A 22,878-nucleotide genomic window follows, 5' to 3' on the forward strand; every position below is an offset into this window, starting at 1 on the left:
TCGAATAGATTCTCGGTCTTAGAAGACTCGGAGTGCACTAGTGTTGAGGATACTTGGATTGAAATTAGAAATAGCATTAAAAGTTCAGCAATAGAAAAATTGGGACACGCGGAAATACGTAGGAACAAACCATGGTTCGACCAAGAATGCATTAAACTAGCAGAGAAGAGAAAACAGGCAAAATTACGGTGGCTACAAAATCCGAATGAAATAACTACACAAAATTTCGCAGATATCAGGCGGGAAACTTCCAAAACTTTTAGAACAAAGAAACGGGAAATATTCGGGAATATTCGGGAAAAATAAAAATATTCGGGACATGTATAAGGGAATCAACGATTTTAAGAAAGGCTATCAACCTCGTGCTTATATATTAAAGAAATCTGACGGAACAGTTCTCACTGATACGGATAGCATCTTAAATAGATGGAAAGATTTCTTTGACGATTTGCTTAACACGCAGCCAAAAACTAATGTGCGTGGAGAAAAGGAGATACACACCGCAGAACCGTATATTCCAGAACCCAATCGAATAGAAGTGGAAGCCGCTATAAAGAAATTAAAGAAACACAAATCTCCGGGTGTAGATGAAATTCCGGCTGAGTTAATTTTAGCTGGAGGCGAAAAATTGTGGAACAAGATACACAAACTCATTCTCCTTATCTGGAACAAGGAAGAATTGCCACAAGAGTGGAAAGAGTCAATCATTGTTCCAATTCACAAGAAAGGCGACAAAACTGACTGTAATAATTATCGAGGCATTTCTCTTCTGTCAACATCCTATAAAATCCTTTCAAATATTCTGTTAGCAAGATTGACCCCATACGCGGATGAAATTATTGGAGATTATCAGTGCGGATTTAGACGAAATCAATCAACTATCCACCAAATATTTACCATTCGCCAAATACTCGAAAAGAAGTGGGAATACAATACCCCGGTACATCAACTATTTATTGATTTTAGAAAGGCTTACGACTCGGTTAGGAGAGAAACATTATACAACGTTCTTACAGAACTTGGAATACCGAGAAAGCTAATTAGATTAATTAAGATATGTTTAAGTGAATCCCAAAGTAAAGTCCGGGTAGGAAAATTTTTGTCCACGAGCTTCCACGTCGAAAATGGCCTAAAACAAGGAGATGCGTTGTCGCCATTATTATTTAACTTTGTGCTGGAATACGCCATGAGGAAAATCAAAGATAGCAACCAGGGCTTAGAGTTGAACGGCATTCACCAGGTTATGGCATATGCTGATGATGTAAATTTAATAGGGGAGGATAGGAGAACAGTAGAAATAAATGCAGAGATCTTATTAAACGCTTGCAGGGACATGGGTTTAGAAGTAAATGCAGAGAAAACTAAATACATGGAAGTACGTCGGGACCGTAATACGGCAAATTGTGGAGGCGTTAAAATATTAAATAATGCTTTTGATAAAGTGGATACTTTCAAATATTTAGGATCAATGTTAACAGACGAAAATCATATTCACGAAGAAATTAAATGTCGACTAAAAGCAGGGAATTCGTGTTACTACTCGGTTCAAAATCTCTTGTCGTCGCGAATTCTGTCGAGGAATTTGAAGCTTAAAATATATAAAACGATAATCATGCCTGTTGTTCTGTATGGTTGCGAAACATGGTCGCTTACTCTGAGGGAAGAACATAGACTGAAAGTATTTGAGAACAGGATCCTGAGAAGAATATTCGGACCCAAGAGGAACGAGAATGGGGAATGGCGGAAGCTCCATAACGAGGAACTACATAGTTTATACGGTTTACCCAACATTGTTAGGGTCGTCAAGTCTAGGAGGCTTAGGTGGGCAGGTCATGTAGCTAGAATGGAAGAAAGTAGAAACGCTTTCAAAGTCTTGACTGGTAGACCCATAGGAAAACGACCATTAGAAAGACCTAGGCGCAGATGGGAGGATAATATTAAGATGGATCTCGCAGAGATAGGAATACAAAGTAGAAACTGGATGCAATCAGCTAAGGATAGAAGTCAGTGGAGAGCTTTTGTGAACGCGGCACTGAACCTCCGGGTTCCATAGGCCATAGAGTTAGTTAGTTAGTTAGTTATATGTAAACCCCTCCTGAATTGGGTTGGACTCTGCCGGGCTGTAGTCATACCGTGGGATTCAGTCAGTAGCTTATGTCAGCTTATCCCAGGAATCTGGGTAAGAGCCCAAATTATGGGAGAGGAACCATATGTACTCCTGTCAAAATGTAAGTAGCTTAACTGAAATTAGGATGTAGAACTGATTTTTAAATGCATCAAAAACAAAATATAGACCTAATAAAATTTTTAAAAAAATGGAAGAGATCTTATTATATGCCTGTCAAAGTGTTGGCAGGTCAAATGAAATTTGATTGGAAAATTAAAATATGAATATATAAACTATATCATAAAGCAAATAGTCAGGATTTGGGAGGAGGCATGTGTACACTCGTGTCCTCAAAATTGAGGAGAGCTAACCAAAAATTGATTGGGGCAACTAAAATTTCAACTAACAGCGTAATAAGTGAATGCTAGCTAAAGTATTTAAAAGTGGAGGTGTTATAAGCTCTAAAATAATCTCTGTTTGTCAAGTGGCACTTGTATCGCGAATTACAATTTAATAATACAAATTATAAGGGAAAAAGCATACCTTATTCTGTATTCCACGTTAAAATGTAGGTCCCTGTCTCATATAACCTCGCTGCTGAAAGGTACGCTAAACTGAATAATCAAGTCAAATTAAAACGACGAGAGAGACAATTGTTCCATTTTGAGAGAAGTTTAAACTAGGCATTTGGTGAAAAGTATTCAATGTGTTGCCAAACTGGCCAAGTGAACGTTCGAATTTTGAGAGGGATTCAAGTGGTCCACTTTTAGGCGTGACGCATGATTAATTAATTGTCAAATTCGAAGTTATTTTAGGTATAGTGTCAAGCTTATGAGTCCTTTCTACATTAGGTTTCCTGTGACTTAGGTGTTGAACGATTATCTCTAGAGTAAGGAGTTTTTGATTCGATTAACGACCACCCAAGATGGTGATAGACAAGATTATCGTTGCGCTTTTTGGAAGTTCTTACGTTTCCTCTACATTGTAATTACACCATTTTTTTCTTAATATGTCACTTCCATCAATCATCTGTCTCTTCTAGAATAAAGTGGATAATTGTGGAACGTTAAACTAAATATATATTGAATTTACGTTTTTTTTAAATATCACTTTATCTCATGATGTGTGCTGAATAAAGATCATTCTAAACCATAATGAATTAAAAATTTATTTAATTGTCTATTAATCGAAATAAACATTATTTTCATTTTTGTATCATTTTAAACTATAATATGTTTAATTTGTATTTTAAAACAATCTAATTAAATGTTGATATTATTGCTTACTAACTAAGGCTTAAGAAAAGAAGACAAAAAAAAAGGAAATGAAATTTTTCAGTTTAGCGTCCCATGGTTATGTCCTTTAGACTAAGGGAGAAGCAAGTGAATGATGAAGGGGGAGGAAATTGGAGTACACAGAGAAAACTCAAGGACACGACATTGTCCATTACAAACTTACTTGGTCGGGGTCGAACCAGAGACCTCATGCACCAGAGGTAAGCACTCTACCAGTGAGCCACCGTCCCTCTAAAAGAAGAGAAACATAACACAATTAGATATCAAGTACCATCGTTGATTACCGCTTTGCTCGGTTGAAATAAAAACTTTAAATACACAACTCCTATATATATATATACATATATAGTGGCGGATCCAAGGGGAGGGCTATAGGGGCTATAGCCCCCCCCCTTGACGTTCAGGTATACACTGGATAAAATGAGGTTCAATCCTGCTTTACACTGGATAAAAGGGCAAAATACGGTTTAGCCCCTCCCTTGATCATATTCTGGATCCGAGCCTATATATATATATATATATATATATATATATATATATATATATATATATATATATAGAGAGAGAGAGAGAGAGAGAGAGAGAGAGAGATAGATATAGATATAGATAGATATAGATATAGATATAGATATAGATATATAAGACTCACCAAGTGAAGTCTTGACCCGACTACAGTTAGTCCCAAAGTTTTGGAGCTATAGAGTTCTAAATTTCATTTTTCTCAAATTTTCGGCACCCTATAACTCCGAAAGGAAGCAATGTGCACCCAGGTTGGTCTATACTTTTTGTCTTATCTTGGTGACAAGAATCACCTCCCAAAAGTTGTCCGTGTTGTTTTGAAGCACCCTGTATATACAGGGTGGCATATTTTAATATTTCCACGGAAACATCTCGAAAACGTTTGAACAGAAATGAATTGAACAAAACTCGAATAGAAAATACCATACGGCAAATTGAATGGTGATGTCGCGGGGCCGCTCTGTAAGGGGGCTCGGGGCCCAACTTTAAAATTTAAAATGGAAACATGGGATGAATGACACCTCGTTCGATAGATATTTAAAAACTAGAAAGAAATGCGGCAAAATATTTTTATATCGGTCACCGTATTCAAAATGACCGCCAAGACATGGTGCCTGTATCAGATAAAACGTCCAGTACCACTAATATGAAAACGGTAGAACATAAATGAACCAAAAACAAAACAAAAAAAAAAAAGAAACTCAAGTAGGAAAGCCATGGGCAAAATCGAATGGTGAAGTCGCGGTGTCCTTCACGGGGGCTCTTCAAGGGGACCCGGGGCCCAAACTTGAAATTTTAAATAGAAACATGAGGCGAGTGACACCTCGTTCGATAGATCCTTAAAACCTAAAAAGCGATGTGGCAAAAGATTTTTCATATCGACCACTCTATTCAAAATGGACGCCAAGACATGGTGCCTGTATCAGATAAAACGTCCAGTATCACTAATATGAAAACGTTTGAAGATAAATTAGCAGGATAAAACTCGTACAGGAAATCTCAGAGGGTATTTATCATTCCACGCCTCGAGAATAATCCAACGGGAAAAATATTAAAGTACAAGTGACATAATGCTAAAGAGGAAATCTAATTCTTAGAAAATTATCTTTCCGATCTCCCTCCGTAAGTGGGCGAAGCGGGAATGAACGGTAAAATCTCAAATGAGAACCCCACTTTTACTTGCAACAGGTATGGTTTATCTGAAACACTTGGGTGTACAAGTGATTGGTACTGTAATGAACCAATATTGTGCAGACAACTTTTGAGCAAAACAAACGTTTGTACACATTGTTCTAAAATTGCATTGTTCGATTAATTGTTTTTCAGTTGATTTATTTTTGCACAAATCGTTGCCTGCAATCAAAATGGAAGGTACCATTTAATAAGAATTTGACCTACTTTTTTTCCATTACAGACATCTACTTGTCATTTCATCTGATACAGGCTCCATGTCTTGGCGGCCATTTTGAAAACGGTGACCCCTATGAACAACCTTTTGCCACAAAGCTGTTTAGTGCATGAAGATCTATGGAACGAGGTATTACTTGACTCATAACTTCGTTTAAAATTTGTTAGTTGGGCCTGGGCCCCCATAAAAGGCTGCCCTGGGGGGCACTTCGGCAACATCATTCGATATGTCCCATGGCTTTCCTATTTGAGGTTTTGTTTGGTTCATTTATGTTCAACCGTTTTCATATTAGTGCTACTGGACGTTTATCTGATACAGGTAACATATCTTGGCGGTCATGTTGAATACGGTAACCGATATGAAAAATATATTTTACCACGTCGCTTTTTAGTTCTTAAAGATCTATCAAACAAGGTGTCATTCGCCTCATGTTTCTATTTAAAATTTTAAGGTTGGGTCCCGGGCCCCCTTGAAGAGCGGCCCTGAGAGGCCGCAATTCATTGTTCGATTTTCCCCCTAGGATTTGCTTTTTGAATTTTTGTTTAGTTCATTATGTACAACCGTTTTCGAGATATTTCCGTGGAAAGATTAAAATGGGCCACCCTATATTTACATTGTGTCCCAGGAAGAAGGGGCAATATTTTGGAAAATGGTAGTATGGATGATTCTAAGCAAAAAAAAAAAAAAAAAAAGTTCATATGAACATAGGTCCTAATCTCAACTGTTCGAGAACTACAGGTCGAGAACCATTTTTAAATTTACATTGCATATTGCTCACCCTGTAGTTATTCTACAGAGGTGATACATAGCGGATTTGAAAGGTGACGAAAAATGACCCTTCCAATGATATGCAATATGTGGCAGTGGTGTCTTTGGAAGAGAAGTTATTGAGGATATTTTGGAAACAGTGTTGCCATCCACTTTCTTTAAATAACCTTAACGTTCTCAAATTTTCCTTAATAGCTTCCCTTCCGAAGACAACACTGCCACATGCTGCATACTGTTGGAAAGGTGATTTTATCAGCTTTCAAATCTGCTATCTCTTACCTCTATAAAATAGTTAGAGGGTGAACAATACGCAATAAAGTAAGAAATGCTTCACAATCTGTAGCTCTCAAACCGTTGAGATTAGGGCCTATGTTCATATGAACTTTTTTTGCTTAGAATCATCGATACTACCATATCCCAAAATATTGTCCCTTCCTCCTGGGACACCCTATATATATACACAGGGTGTAACAAAAAGGTACGGCAAAATTTCAGTGGTGGATTGTTTATTGGTAGACAAGCAAAAAAGTTCATATGACCATATGTCAGCAAATGCATCATTATAGAGTTATGGCCATTGAGACGTTTGATGCGGTTAAATACTCACATTCTGGTTGCCTCTTGATGTAACTCAATTTAAACCTCAACATCTCAGCCTCTACTTAAGCTACAAAGATACTTTTGGCATCAATGTGTTTCTGAAGGATCAAGCTCTCAGACTATGCGTATTTTATGTATGTGGGGCGTACCACGGGGGATGGGGCAGGGAATCTATGTGTTTTCTTGTGTTTTGCATCACGTAGTTACCCTTCGCCGTCCATCATGATTCCCTCCACATACATGAGATACACATCAGTCGAAAGGGTGATCCTTCAGAAACATATTGATACCAAAGTTATCTTTCTACCTTAATTAGGGGCTGAGATATTGAGGTTTAAATTGAGTAACATTAAGGGGCAACCAGAATGTGACTATTTCACAGCATCAGAGGGCTTAATGGCCATAAACTCTGTAACGATGCATTTCCTGACATTTGGTCATTTAAACTTGTTTTGCTTGTCTACCCATAAGGAATACACCCCTGAAATGTTGCCGTAACTTTATGTTACACCCTGTATATATATCCCCTCCCTCTCCTTTAAGAGACATCGGAAGTGCCAGTGTTTATCGCAGCGACCTCGATAACTAAGGGTTCGTCACTAATATTGGTAATCTTGATCTCCCAAGTTGCGAGGGTGAATTTGGATTTAAATGGCATCAGAAGTGTAACTGTTCATCTCAGTGACTCCGAAAACTATGAATTCGACACTAATATCAGTCATTTTTAAATGTCCCTCCTCTACTCCCGAAGTTGCACCGTCAAAGTGAAATGACAAAAACATCCCATGCCTGAACCCCATCTATGTGTCAAATTTGGTCGAGATCGGTCTGGCTGTTCAAGAGTTATTAAGTTTTATTTATTTTTATATATCTTCTCCTTCCTCCTTCCCAACGTTGTACCGTCAAAGTAAAATGATAAAATCCATTCCAGGTTCAAACAAAATGAACATATTTGATGATATTAAATGTCTTAGGAACAATCAGCTGCTTGAATTTCGAAGCCTGCAGTCAAAGAAGCAGGTGCGCACAATGTTTGAAAAAAAAATCAAATGCTCGCACTAGCTAGAAATATTGTTGAAATCTTTCATAGATTTAAATCATAATAACTGTGGAAACCTAATTACTGTTTACAACTACTCAACGTCTATCAAAGAAGCAGTATGCGCGAGTTGTAGAAACTGTCAGGGATTTTTTTTTTTTTTTTTTTTTGAGAGGGAAGACATAGAGAGACAGACAGACAGTATTTCCTGTTTTCAATTTATAATTTTCAGTAAGATGGTTTTGTACGAAGAAATATCATTAAAGGAAATTTCTAGGTCACCTGCTTGAAAGTATATTAAATGCTTAATTTCAGAAAGTAACAACACTAAAATTACTATTACTAGTACTAGTACTACTTCTACTACTAATACTACTACTACTACTACTACCACTACTACTAATAATAATAATGACAATAAATGACATGTTTTAGTTTTACGTCCCACGATTATGCCGGTTATGCTACAGGAGACAGTGATGATGAGAGATGAGTGAAATGGTGGAATGAAAAAGTGGGAGGAAACGGGAGAACCCCGAAGAAATCACGAGCACGGTGTTTCTCCACCACAAAGTCCACACGGCGCGAGCTGGGATCGACCCAGGGACCCCAAGCACCGAAGGTAAAAGCTCTGCCACTGAGCCACCTCGCCCCCACTTATAATGAGAAATGAATGCAATGGTGGAAAAAATAAAGAAATGAAATCTTTGAGTTTTACGTCCCACGGTTATGCCGGTTAGGCTAAAGGAGACGGTGATGATGAGTAATGAATTAAATGGTGAAATGAAGAAAGTGGGAGGAAACGGGAGAACCCCTAGAAAACCCACGCACACGGTAATGCAATGGTGGAGTGAATAAAGTGGGAGAAAACGTGATTACTCCAAGAAAACACACAAACACGGTGTTGGTCTACCACAAACACCACTTGGCAACATCTGGGAACCCACGCACCCATTGGTAGAATGGGAGACTGGGAGGAAAGGGTAGTACCCGGAGAAAACCCAAGACACTTGTCCACCACAAACTTACTTGGCCGAGAATTGAACCAGGGAACCTACACACCAGAAATAAACGCTCTACCACTGACCCACCGTGCCCCCTAATAATAATAATAATAATAATAATAATAATAATAATAATAATAATAATAATAATAATAATATAGCTCGGTTTGATCAAAATATTATGTTATGGAGGATAATTAATTCTGCTTCCGTTCTTCACATTTAACCATATGTTAAGTACGTAAGCTACACTTCTAACAATGTACCTGCAGTTAGGTTAGAAGTACTACTCGTAACACAAAGAGAAAACTTTATAAAGAAATACGGATATAAATTCACGCATCAAATAATAGATTCTTTTTCTCATTTAAATGACGCATAACACGGTGGTTCAGTGATAGAGCGCTTACCTCTGGTGCGCGGGTCCCTGGTTCGACTCTTGACCAAGTAAGTTTGTGGTGGACAAGTGTCCGTGATTTTCTCGGGGTACTGCCGTTTCCTTATAACCGCCACCAGGTTATAGAAGTATTTTTTGTGGACGCCCTGTATATTTCGTGAAGACAGTGATGATTATTTTCGATTTGTACTTTATTCTGCAACGCATATAAGTTCTTTCTTTGGTGGGAATTGCTTCTTTCCCACATAATTGGACAAAGAAGTCTTTCATCATTTTTTCATATATATATTTAAAACGTTGTTTTCGCTGAGAACATTTCAGTTAGTGACTAACCATTTCAGTGTTTCTCCCTGATTCATTATATGCATAGTATATATTCTATAGTTAATGGGAACTGAATTAAGTGTTTTCTTTAATCGCTTATGGAAACATTATAATAGATTGGAGAAATACGGACTGACCAGATGTTTCAGTAACCAAAGTGGCACCAACTGCGTTGTATTCCAGCCCGTTATCTGTACTTTCTCACGCCAGTGTTATCGCCGTGTCTAGTGCATTATAGGCAGTTGACTAAAATTAACAGAAATTGTTTTCTATATTCTGTTTGTATGTGCATACAGGTGAGTTAACTGAGTAATTTTTGAAATGAACTGCCAACACTTTTCTGTTGACCATTGCAATCCGTAGCTTGAGCTTGGACGCTCAGGGAGTTTGACTCCAGGTCTGGAAGATGCAACCACGCATCTCGCGTTGAACTTCAAACATAAGTTGTGTTAAGGGGCACAAGCTATTTAGCCGATGAAGGACGATTACTTACGGCTAGCCCCAATCAGTGAAATCCTAGGTCCTCAGACCTTGTGCGTTTCAAAAGTTATATTCGCGCCCTCCAATATCAGAATTCAACTGTGAAGACCTTCTTTTCGTTTATTTACTCAAGATTTACTTTTACGCTGCAGGACTGTTCAGCGTAACAATTGGGTTCATCGTGGGACGATCCAGACAACTTTTCCCCAGTGCGAATCCCCCAAGTGTGTTCATGGTGTGAGCAAAGTGTTTCTAGTGATACCTGAATTATAATCATATATATATAGAAAGGGCTATATTTCCCGTAAAGGGCAAAACGTAATTTCAGCGGCAAAATTTATTAGTGTCCAGTGTTGTATTCATTTCTCTTCGTTATTTTTTTTTTTTCAAAATAGTGTTCTAATAAATAAGTATAATGTCAATTAATCCAGTGTGTTTTCATTGTTTGTATGAGTGATATTTGTGTGCGTTATGGTCCGGATGACCGTCTGATCGTCCGTGAGGTTTTCGAGACGAGACATCCGAACCTCTCGGCGCCTAATGCTCATCTCATTATTGAGACCGACGAGCTTTGTGGGAAACAGTTTGTAACCTTTCTTGGAGAGGTCTTCGTCGTCCTGTCCAGGTAAGTTAAAGTATCAGGAGTATACTTATTGGTAATACCAAGAGCCACGAACAGCGACTTGAACTCCAGGCGGTTACATATAAATGGCGCCCGAACAGGGACCACGAACTCCGGACGGTTACAGATAAATGGACGCCCGAACAGCGACTCGAACTTGAGGATGGTTATAAATAAATGGCGCCCGAACAGGGACACGAACACTCAATCGGTTATAAATAAATGACGCCCGAACTATCGACCCGAATCGAGACCGTTGGTGCTCGAATACTTATAAGATCAATATTTTAATATACGATTTCTCTTTCAGCTTAGTACCAGTAATCTGAGAAAAAAAAAAATCTCTTTCAGGTGATTTTAATCATGTTTTTGTGATAGCCTAGTTTATTTTTGTCCAAGATGGCAGAGCAGGAAGTAGATTTTCTTACTAAGATAGATATAAATTTTGATAAATTAAGGGAAAATATTATACAGGAACTTGAGAGATACTTAATAGAATGTAAAGAGTCCCGTGCTGAGAATAAAGAAAACCTAGCTAGATTAGAACGAAAAGTAGATGAGAATAAAGAAAATTTTGTTGAATTAGGTCAGAATATAGACGCTTTACGGGACGTGTTTCGTGAAAATAGTCAGCAAACGGAAAATGCTGGAAACAAAACACCGGAATGCGAACCCCAGTTACAGTCAGACGTTCCCACTGGATACGAAACACCGGAATTTGAACCTCAGTTAGTGACTGATATCCCTAGCGTAAACAAAACATTGGAATTGAAACCTGAGCTAGAGACTAACATTGCTAATGAAAAGGAAACGCAGGAATCTGAACTCCAACCAGAGACAGGTAGTCCAAACCAACCTCGTAAGAAATCTGACAATGATTTTATTCATTCAGAATCTAGTGAAAATTACGAACATATGATTATGCACGACAGAGGTCGTAAACGCACAAAAATAACTACCACTAACCACAGAGTAAAAAAGCGCAAACGAGATTACAGTTATAGCAATAGGCAAAGATACGCAGACCGGAGCGTAAACAATACGAAATTTAAAGGGAATCAGAACCAAGACCGCACACGAAAAGGTAGTAACAGAAACAGAAGGAGTCGTAAATCACGGCCACGTAGCCTGAGTTATCACAAACGAGATAGGAAACGCAACTTGTGTGAGAACATTAAGAGTATTTCTGTACGTAGTAGTAATCACTGTAAGAATAGACGAACAAATCGTGATTATCAAAGTCGAAATAGTAATCATAGGAAAAGAAAAAAAAAAAAGGTAACCAAGACTGTATGTTGATACAAATTTTTCTCCCAGGATTAGCGACTCATTTCTAGGCAATAAACATTCATTCATTTTTCTCCCTTTTTGCTTTTAGTTTTTGATCAGAACACCTGGATACGAAAAGGAGAACTACGCATTTCTTTTAATACTCCTTTTTGCTTCCAGCTTTTAACCGTTCGGCAATGAGCAGATAACAGGTTTTTCTTTCTTTTTCTTGTTTCGATAAGGCAGTCGCCAGACTGTAGAACCACTTGTGTTTATGGTTACGAATAACGGGTGATATACAGCTGATTAATTCTTTTCCTCTTTTTGTCTTTGCTCCGTGTAGCACTTCATACCTCAGTCAGCTGTGCATTTGTGTTGCAAACCTTATCACTGACTTACTATTAGTTTAATGTCATTAATTTTTCTTGTTTTCATTTCAGATGTTTGAATTTAGATCTTTTAGTAAATAATTAACGTAATCACATACGTAGAGGGACCGTATTTATCCAAAAACGGTTTGATATCTTGGCGAGATATCCGTACCTTAGCTAGTGGGAAGATGTTTTGGCGTTATAATATTTATTTTTATTGTGTTTTAAAATTAAAAAAAAAAAAAAAAAAAAAAATCTTTTAGGATTTCTTCCCACTTTCGAAATTCTTAAATATGTTATTACATGTTATTTAGAATTAATGTTTGATTTTCTTTTAGAAAAAAAAAATGTATCGAGATGCCCAGGATAAGAAAATTTTTAGTTGTTAGTTACGTATATATTTCTGTATTTGTAAATGAAACTTAGTATGTAATCTCATGCGTAGAATATGGAATTTTACGATTATCAATGTTATTTTTTAGTTTTAATCTTAGATTTTCGTTTTCATTTTAATAGTAACCTGTAACTAGATATGTGTATTCTTAGTTTAAATTTTTTAGTATATTTATACGTCTAGTAATATTCTAGTGAATATTTTAATGTTTATGAATCGTAACTATATTGTGTACTTGTATGTTAAGGTGTTGTAATTTTTTTTTATTAATTTTCAGAAACCTATATTTTAGTCACAGTATGTCCCAAAACTATTTGGAATTTTTTTTAGTAAAATTGTTTTTGTTATGGAGGATTTCAGAAATCAACATGGCCAAAGGTTTTGGAATACAAATCTTTAGGTTTCAGCCATACTGCCAATGACGGATGATTTTCTTCAAAAATCGACATGGCCCATTATTTATGAGGTTTCAGCCGTCTTAGAGATATTGATATAGATCCCGAAAAATAAATTTATTTTCTTTTTTTCCGACAGTATGAAGCCATAACGTTTTTTGAGAATTACTTTCTGTCAATTATTTCATATGCTCGATGACTTTGAATTTTAATATGTCAATAAGACCATTTTAAATATTTTGTAGCGAAGATGCCTAAGGAAGTTTAACTGTCGTGGAGCGACATAACCGTTTTGTAGGGAATTTAATCTTGATGTTTTAGATTGACCAGAAAGTTGTAATGTCGTTGACTATATTTTTGTTTGTATCCCATGTTTTTCTTTTCACAGGTCTCATGTATTTTGTCTTTCAGAGACATATTTTACGATGCTACGAGAGCATTTGTATTTTGTGTGTTTACACATTTTTTCCAGGTGGATGATGTACGTTATGTTCCAGGGAACATACGTGTATTTTACTGAATATTAATGTTTATATTTCAGTTATGTATAGAAACATTTTGTAAGTGCCTATGGTCGCAGGCCTTTCCACGTTTCTAGTTTTTTTGCCTCGCAGGTGTCGATGGCATATTGTGTAAGTACGTGTAGTATTACACATTTTTCCCACCTATGGTTTTGGTCAATTCATGGTGTAATGACCATTTATTTTCAGGAATGTTTGGACTAGCGAGTCAACTTCCTTGATTCAGACCTTTGAAAAACTTGGATCAATTTCGAATAGTTTTCAACGCTTTATTAACAAATTTTTTGCAGATAATACCCACCTATTCTGGTAATCCTACAATGTTTACGTTTTAGAAGTGAACAACAACCATTATTCTAGGCCTAAGCTAATAATAACTTTGTTTCAGAACGAAACCATTTGTTATATTGAGCATTACTGAATTAAAGTCTCGATTTTCACGACGAGCAGATGGCATTTGATCTTATGGCGTGCCAAATTTTCTTCATACATGTCAACGAAATCACGATCTTTTCTTTCATATGCAGAATCATGCTTATTTCTTGGAATTACTATGAACGTCAATTTTGACACTTAAGTTTATTTTTTTTTATTTTTGCAAAACGATTTTTCGTTCTTTTCTGCCAAACAACACGAGGCACAGTTAAAAAAAAGGACATACAGGTGAAAATCTTATTTTGTTTACATATTGTCAGTTTATCATGTGTTTACATTTCCATTCATTTTACTTTTTCAATGATTTTCATATTTTTCAAATATATTAGAGTGATATCGAAAGTTTAACAATAATTTTAATATTTTAGTACCTTTAACATGTTTTGCTATTTGCTTATTCATTCACATTTTGATATTTTAAATATAGATATCAGTATATTTACTAATTTTTATTGAGACCGACGAGCTTTTTGGGAAACAGTTTGTAATCTTCTTTGGAGAGGTCTTCGTCGTCCTGTCCAGGTAAGTTAAAGTATCAGGAGTATACTTATTGGTAATACCACGAGCCAAGGACAGCGACCAGAACGAACTACTGACGGTTACAAATAAATAGCTGCCCGAACATGGACCACGAACTCAGGACTGATGGTTACAAATAAATGCCGCCCGAACATGGACCACGAACTCCGGACGGTTACAGATAAATGGACGCCCGAACAGCGACTCGAACTCCTGCCGGTTACATCCTCCCACTTTCCCATTTCACCAATTATTTCATCATCATTCACTTGACTTAATCATCACCTCCCTTAGCCTAAAGGTCATATAAGTGGGATATTAAACTCAAATATTTCATTTTTTTTTCATTTAAGTGACAACACAAATCATAAATATGTCATTACTGTGCGTTACAGTTCTTTTAATCCAATGCTTTGTCTTCTCCGAGAGATGTTGTCAAATATAGAAGTACCTTAGCTTGATAATAGAGTTCTCGGAAGCTTCATGCAGGCATTTAATACAGTGAAAAAGTCTAGGATAATAAAGAAGTCATCTTGTAATTAAAAAAAAAAAAAAAAAAAAAAAGTTTCTTAGAAAATACTTGTAGTGGTTAAAAAGAAATCTAAAACGTTTTGTAAGAAACTACACATGCAGAAGATTAACTAGGTAACTATACACACTTGAAGACAGATTAAATTATTATTATTATTATTATTATTATTATTATTATTAATAATAATAATAATAATAATAATAATAATAATAATAATAATAATAAGTGAAAAGCATATCTCATTCTACACACACATACATAGACACACACACACACGCGCGCGCGAAAGGAGACAGAAGGAGAAAAAGGAGAAAATAAAACAATGTAGAATTTAAGGTTAACTAAAACCTAGAATTAGAAATAAAAATAAAAGAAAGTTAGTGAAAAATACTCTAAACTTTAATTTATTGAAACTAACTTACCTTCTATGTTGTTTCGGAAGGAGAAAAAATCTTCAAATTCCACCACCACCGTTGCGCTGCTGATGTGACACCGCCTTATACATGCGCATGCGCAGAATCAAAGTCAGAACTGACACTAATAACTACTAAGTGTACGCTATTAGGAACCCGCTGTAAAAGTGGTAGTTTCACGTGGACGCTTCTTATATATATATAAATATACCCCATTGACGCCTTCGCGCATGCGCAAATGTAGGTAGCTCTAGTTACATAGAAAGTTTCTTAAAACTATTGTTTTAATGCAAAATTTAATAGTAAAACAATAAAGCATTCTAATATTGAAACAAATACTAAATTTGTTGTCTTTTATAGATCATCCGTAGTGTTTTTAAATAATAGAAATTAGCAAACGAATGTTACAGAGGGAAAGAAACGTAATATTTTCAAACACAGAGAGTCGATATATCGAATAACAAAGTCGAATAGCACATATATTCGATCTCTCAATAGGGCAGGTGTGATTCAGTGGTATAGCGCTCACCTCCGGTTCTTGGGTTTCCTGGTTCAATTCAAGCTAGCGCCAAGTGAACTTTGTGGTGGACAAATACCGTGTGCATGAATTTCCTCGAGTTTCTCCCGTTTCCTCCCACTTTCTTCATTCCACCATTTCATTCATTTCTCATCATCACCATCTCCTTTAGCATAACTGGTATGATAGTGGGACGTAAACTCAAAGATTTTTTTTCGATCTCTCAAACTCAGACTATATTCAACCTTTGGTAAATCGCATGTAACAAAGATATTTTCTTTTCATAAAACTGGATATTATTTCTGGTACTAAATATTTGACAAATCAATCTTTCGACACATTGGTAAATGATGTCTAGAAAATGAAATGAAATGAAATCTTTGAGTTTTACGTCCCACGGTTATGTCGGTTAGGCTAAAGGAGACGGTGATGATGAGAAATGAATTAAATGGTGGAATGAGGAAAGGGGGAGGAGACGGGAGAACACCAAGAAAACCCACGCACACGGTGTTTGTCCACCACAAAGTTCACTTGGCGGGGGCTGGGATCGAACCCGGGACCCCAAGCACCAGGGGTGAAAGCTCTACCACTGAGCCACTAGTTTTATTATTACCTTCTTGAAAAATACAAAATGGACTCAACTAGCTGAGTCTAAACAAGAAAAGTACTAGACATAAATATAAAAATCACCAATTCTGGGTCTACAACTATAAATGCAGAGAACTAGAAATAAAGAAATGCAAAAGTAAAAAATAATAATAATAATAATAATAATAATAATAATATGAACAATGATAATAATAATAATAATAATAATAATAATAATAATAATAATAATAATAATAATAATAATAACAAAAAAAACACGAGAGAGGAACTTTAGTTCATGACAAAAGCACTTCTAAAAACCTACTAAAAGAAATCCTTTCCTGCTGCGGAGAATAACATTTCCGGCGTGTACGTTGAAGAAAATCAAAATAAGTGCGTGCATCCAGTAACGTGATATGCCGCTGGAAATATAGTAAAGTGCTGGCTAGCAGGAAAAGCACTGTCCGATGCTTAGTGGGGGGAAAAAAATGAAAGTCCGGCAGGAGCAGATGATCAATGTGAAACTGTGCACTCGGACGACGAGTGATACGACCCACCATCACCTGCAAGGCGTTCCATATCACTGGCGCTCCCTCACATGTTGTAAACCGATGAGCCAAAGTGTCCTCAGAACGACATATAGTACACAAAGCATCAGGTGCTCGTTGTATAGCATAAAGCCGCGCACGTGTTGGGATAAGTTGATGGACTACTTGAAACCATAACACTTGCATATAGGGAGGTAAGATTGGGTTCCAAATGTTAGCCCAGACTTGCCGCCACTCTATATGTGGAAAGTGTTGTACTACTCGTAACTGAGTCGGCTGAGAGGACAATGTGAAGAGAACAGAATATAATGAGCGAGCATTGTGCTGCTGGGGGACCAAAGGCACCCCGGCATAAATCCAATATCGAATAAAGATCAACACATATTTCGGACACTGATCGGCAAATTGAATAAAAGGGGGATTGACAGGGTGAGCGTACTCCGGCCAAAAACAACTAAACCAATGGTTCGTAATAGAATCGACGGATGAAAGACCCACGTAGGAATCTGCCATGAAGAGAGTTTGACATTTGAGACGGATATGAACTAAACCGAGACCACCGCGGGAACGTGAGAGATAAATGGCAGTTCTGGGGATGCGAAAATAGTAACCCCGCCATATGTGCCAAAGGAACAGAGATTCAAATCTTTTGGCGTAAATCTCAGGGAGGGGAAAGACCCGAGCCCTATACCACAATTTAGATGCCACGTAGATATTGATAAACTGAATGCGATGCCATAAATGAAGTCGACGAAATCGGAGGGTGAAGAACAACCCTCGAATTTGCTGAAGGAGAGGTTGCCAAACTTCGTCATAATGGGGAGTGGGAAGGGACGTGAATGGAATGCCTAAAATAGTTAAGGATGTCACATGCGGTATAGGCTGCGTACCTGGGGTAGGAGAGGGTAACTGAAAGCCGTGAAATTGTAACACTTGAGTTTTCTTTTCATTAAACTGAAGACCAGCGCAACGCGAGAATCGTTTGAGAACCAGAAAGACACCCTGGAGAGCAACTGCGTCAACCCCTGTGATAGTCAAATCATCAGCGAAACAATAGATGTTTTGACAAGTAAAGAGGGTAGGGCCTGGGGGAGACATTAGCGCCAAACGATGGAGAAGAGGGTCTATAACTAAAGAAAACAAAATAGAGCTTAAACTACAGCCCTGACGCAATCCTCGTTTTAAGGGAATGAGGTCAGATAGATGTCCATTAATTTGGAGACGAAACGTGGCGGTGGTGTATAAATTCGAAATTACTTGACAGAAAGCTGCGGGAAAACCCCAAGCGTCGAGGGTTAGACGAAGGAAATTATGATCGACACTATCATAAGCCTTCTCTAGGTCTACTGCTAACGCTCCGGCTGGGACACCGCGAGACTGAAAGTATGCAAAGAGGTCTCGAAGAGTACGAAGGGTGAATTGAATGTTATTCGATTCGTGCAGGGCTGCTTGATACGGACTGATAAGTTTCTGTATGATGGGTCGTAATCGGGCTGTAAGAACTTTAGTAAACAATTTCAAATCAACTGGCAATAAAGAAATAGGGCGGTAATCAGCCACAACCTTCGCCTTGGACGATTTGGGTATAAGTGCGACAACCGCAGTATTAGAATGAAAGGGCACATTAGACAACCAGGAATTAAAAAGTGTCACAAGGGTACCACGAAGAATAGGCCAGTAATGACGGTAAAAAGATACACTCAAGCCATCTATGCCGGGAGAACTACGTCCCTTAGACTTATTGAGAACCGCCAAGATGTCGTCAGCCGTAATTGGGCGCAATAGAGCCTGACAATCTTCTGCAGGCAGCCGCTGGGGAATTGCTGATAGAAACTCAGGAGCAAAAAGAAGATCCGAATGCGATGCGCTCGTGAAGGCTATAAAGTGTTGCGTAAATTCTTGTAAGATCTGTAAAGGGTCGGAAATGGTATCGCCGTTGGCCAATACTAACGATTCAATACATGTAGCTCGTCGCTGTCGAAAAAGGCGATCTACATGATACAAGGAAGACGATTCTTCCGGAAAACAATGATATAGATCGTCTGAAAAATACGCCTGCAACGATACTCGAGTATCGATTTGACGCATTCTACGTTTAATATCGTTAATACAAGCCAGATTAAGTAGGGAAGGCTGTGCAGCCCAGAGGTCACATAGTGCCCTATAATAAAACTCATATAGCTGACGATCGTGCTGTTGGGACAATTTCCCTCTCCATTGAAAGAAACTACGGAATTTGGGTTTACAATAAGTAGTCCACCACGCAACCTCCGTTGGAAAATAACGTTGCATTTTACGCCAGTACTTAAAACGCTCGGTAAACTCTTCAACAGTGTCTTCTCTTAATAGCACTTCGTTGTTGATTTTCCAGAAGGAACGACCCCTTCCCGCCGGAAGAAAAAAAGGCAGCTTAAAATGAACTAATACAGCTGCATGATTTGTGAACGATACAGGCCGTGTATGGACAGCGAGGACAGCCTTACCTAAGCGAGCATCGACGTAAATCCTATCTAAGCGACTGCGTGTCGTAGTACAGGTGAACGTCATTGCATGCTTAGAGTGAGATGCTAGAAGAGCGTCATGGAGCTGTAGAACTCTCACCAACTCAACTAAGGCATGACAGGGAGGTGATGGCGTGAGCGAATCACGGGCGTCGATCACCGCATTATAATCGCCGGCAAATAAACAATAAGTAAGACCGGGAGGTAATAACGATGGAATGACACTGGAAAAAAAATCTTCCCTCTCTCGTGTTTTAAGAAAACCACTAGGGGCATATAAACAAATAATACATATACCGTTAATATAGCAACGGATGGCTCTCCCATCCGGAGATAGCATAACCCTATCATAATGTAGACCCTTTCGTACTAACATCGCGACACCAGTGGTTTTTTCGGAATTCACTATAGTATTATAGTCAGAGAGAAAGTCAAATGTATGAAAAGTTACTTCAGTTAAACAATAAACGTCTGCACGATTCCGTTCAATAAATTGTTGTAATAACGCTAAGTTCTGTGCAGAACTAATTCTATTAATATTGAGTGTAATTAAAGTAAAAGAATTGATCTGCGCCATACTTCCACACAAAAACACTAACAGCAATACAAACAAAAACTTACTTGTATCTCCCATAAAAAGACACTGCAGTAGACAAGAAATGTATAACACATAAAAACTGGAAAAAGAAAGCTTCACCGTGCGAAACACACAGCTCAATGCAACTAAAAAACACTCGTGAACTGAAGGCGCAAAAAAGAAGAAAAAACACACAATGCAGGCACGCTATATCTCGGAATCGGAGGTAGCACGGCTTTTGAGGCTGTGATCACGTGACTTGGACTGTATTGTACCTTGAGAAGCACCAACAACAGCTGTCTGTTCTTTCTTTTTTGTAGTCGATCTAGATACCCTTCGGCGTTTTTGTTGGGAAGCCGGATCAACGGCAATCATCGTAGCACTGGGTGAGATAACGGAATTGCTAAGAGGATCAAGACCCTGCGAGGGGGGGAGGGGGTCACTTGGACACATGGGCACATCTACATTCTTGAGATTCTCCGAATGTATCGTAGAGACCAGAGACGACTCGGAGGGCTGTTGCTCAGACACCAAGATTTTTTTCTCCTCCAAAACTGACGACATGGTTGGCAATGGTAAAGGCGCGACGGAACTCGTTGGTAAAGCAGGAAACTGAGACTCATCGGGAACACTGTTATCCTTTGCAAACCCAGTCTTAGATAAACTTGGTTCGTCACTTACATGAACGGAAGAAGCCGGAAGTGGATTAGATCGCCATACCTTCCCCAATTCAGTCATTACCACTGGCGGCGGGGTCGGTTTCCCCCCCATAGTACTATTTTTCTTCTTCAAATGACAATTAGAGACGGTATGCGACGTGCTCTGGCAAAAAAAACAAGTAATTGGCTGACCTTCATATGAAACATTCACTTTGTAACCTTGGACGATCAATCTAGAGGGAATATGCTTAGTTAGCTCAATATGTATGACCCGCACACCACTGTCAATGCCTGTAGGAAACGGTGCCGCCCAATACTGTCGTTCTACTCGCCTTACCAATCCATAGGCACGAAAATGTTCTTCCAATAATTGTACTGGAGCTTCCAATGGAAAATCATAAACTCTCACCAATTTCACAGGGTCCTCGGCGGGTAAAATCCTTACTGTACTTACGTTTCCGTCCATGTGAGTAAAGTTCACAGTCTCAGGCACTGTCGAGGCAAACTGGTCATAATCTTTGATTGATTTAAACTTAATATAAATACTAAAAGTTTCTTCATGAAGTTGAAGAGCACAAATCTGGTCAAACAGGCGAGGAAACTTCTCCAACAGCCATTGGTACACTTGACTGGAATTAGGTCGAGAACTTCGATAACGCTTATCGAACATGAATTTGTATTGTAATTCTTTCTTATAAGACATGACGCTCAAAGTCTCTAGACACAGAAATTGGAATCACCACAAATATTAAACGTACGAGCCTAAATAGGCAAAACAAGATGCCACTCAGTTCACCACACTACCAATGGGTGACAATCGTATGAAGTATGCTCCCAGCAGGCTTTGCGATCTGAACTGCTCGAAAGCACGAGCACGAATGAAAGGGTAGTACCCGGAGAAAACCCAAGACACTTGTCCACCACAAACTTACTTGGCCGAGAATTGAACCAGGGAACCTACACACCAGAAATAAACGCTCTACCACTGACCCACCGTGCCCCCTAATAATAATAATAATAATAATAATAATAATAATAATAATAATAATAATAATAATAATAATAATAATAATAATAATAATAATATAGCTCGGTTTGATCAAAATATTATGTTATGGAGGATAATTAATTCTGCTTCCGTTCTTCACATTTAACCATATGTTAAGTACGTAAGCTACACTTCTAACAATGTACCTGCAGTTAGGTTAGAAGTACTACTCGTAACACAAAGAGAAAACTTTATAAAGAAATACGGATATAAATTCACGCATCAAATAATAGATTCTTTTTCTCATTTAAATGACGCATAACACGGTGGTTCAGTGATAGAGCGCTTACCTCTGGTGCGCGGGTCCCTGGTTCGACTCTTGACCAAGTAAGTTTGTGGTGGACAAGTGTCCGTGATTTTCTCGGGGTACTGCCGTTTCCTCCCACTTTCCCATTTCACCAATTATTTCATCATCATTCACTTGACTTAATCATCACCTCCCTTAGCCTAAAGGTCATATAAGTGGGATATTAAACTCAAATATTTCATTTTTTTTTCATTTAAGTGACAACACAAATCATAAATATGTCATTACTGTGCGTTACAGTTCTTTTAATCCAATGCTTTGTCTTCTCCGAGAGATGTTGTCAAATATAGAAGTACCTTAGCTTGATAATAGAGTTCTCGGAAGCTTCATGCAGGCATTTAATACAGTGAAAAAGTCTAGGATAATAAAGAAGTCATCTTGTAATTAAAAAAAAAAAAAAAAAAAAAAAAGTTTCTTAGAAAATACTTGTAGTGGTTAAAAAGAAATCTAAAACGTTTTGTAAGAAACTACACATGCAGAAGATTAACTAGGTAACTATACACACTTGAAGACAGATTAAATTATTATTATTATTATTATTATTATTATTATTATTAATAATAATAATAATAATAATAATAATAATAATAATAATAATAATAAGTGAAAAGCATATCTCATTCTACACACACATACATAGACACACACACACACGCGCGCGCGAAAGGAGACAGAAGGAGAAAAAGGAGAAAATAAAACAATGTAGAATTTAAGGTTAACT

General features: G+C 37.7%; 1 protein-coding gene across 5 annotated transcripts in view; it reads right to left on the reverse strand.

Annotated features, from left to right (window-relative positions):
• The window catches only part of LOC145674584 (myb/SANT-like DNA-binding domain-containing protein 3), a 342,109-nt gene that overhangs the window by 12,061 nt on the left and 307,170 nt on the right, over positions 1–22,878 (reverse strand). Inside the window, exon 1 of one of the 5 annotated variants that reach the window (XM_081744781.1) lies at positions 3,566–3,688. The exons of the other annotated variants lie outside the window; for them this stretch is intronic. The gene's annotated coding sequence lies outside the window, so the exon portion shown is untranslated. Of the gene's footprint in view, positions 1–3,565; positions 3,689–22,878 lie in introns of those variants that run through there. 5 annotated transcript variants of the gene reach the window in all.

Source organism: Thermobia domestica, chromosome 17 (genome assembly GCF_964235325.1).
Source record: "Thermobia domestica chromosome 17, izTheDome1.hap1.1, whole genome shotgun sequence".
In the NCBI taxonomy this organism is placed as follows: Eukaryota; Metazoa; Arthropoda; class Insecta; order Zygentoma; family Lepismatidae; genus Thermobia; species Thermobia domestica.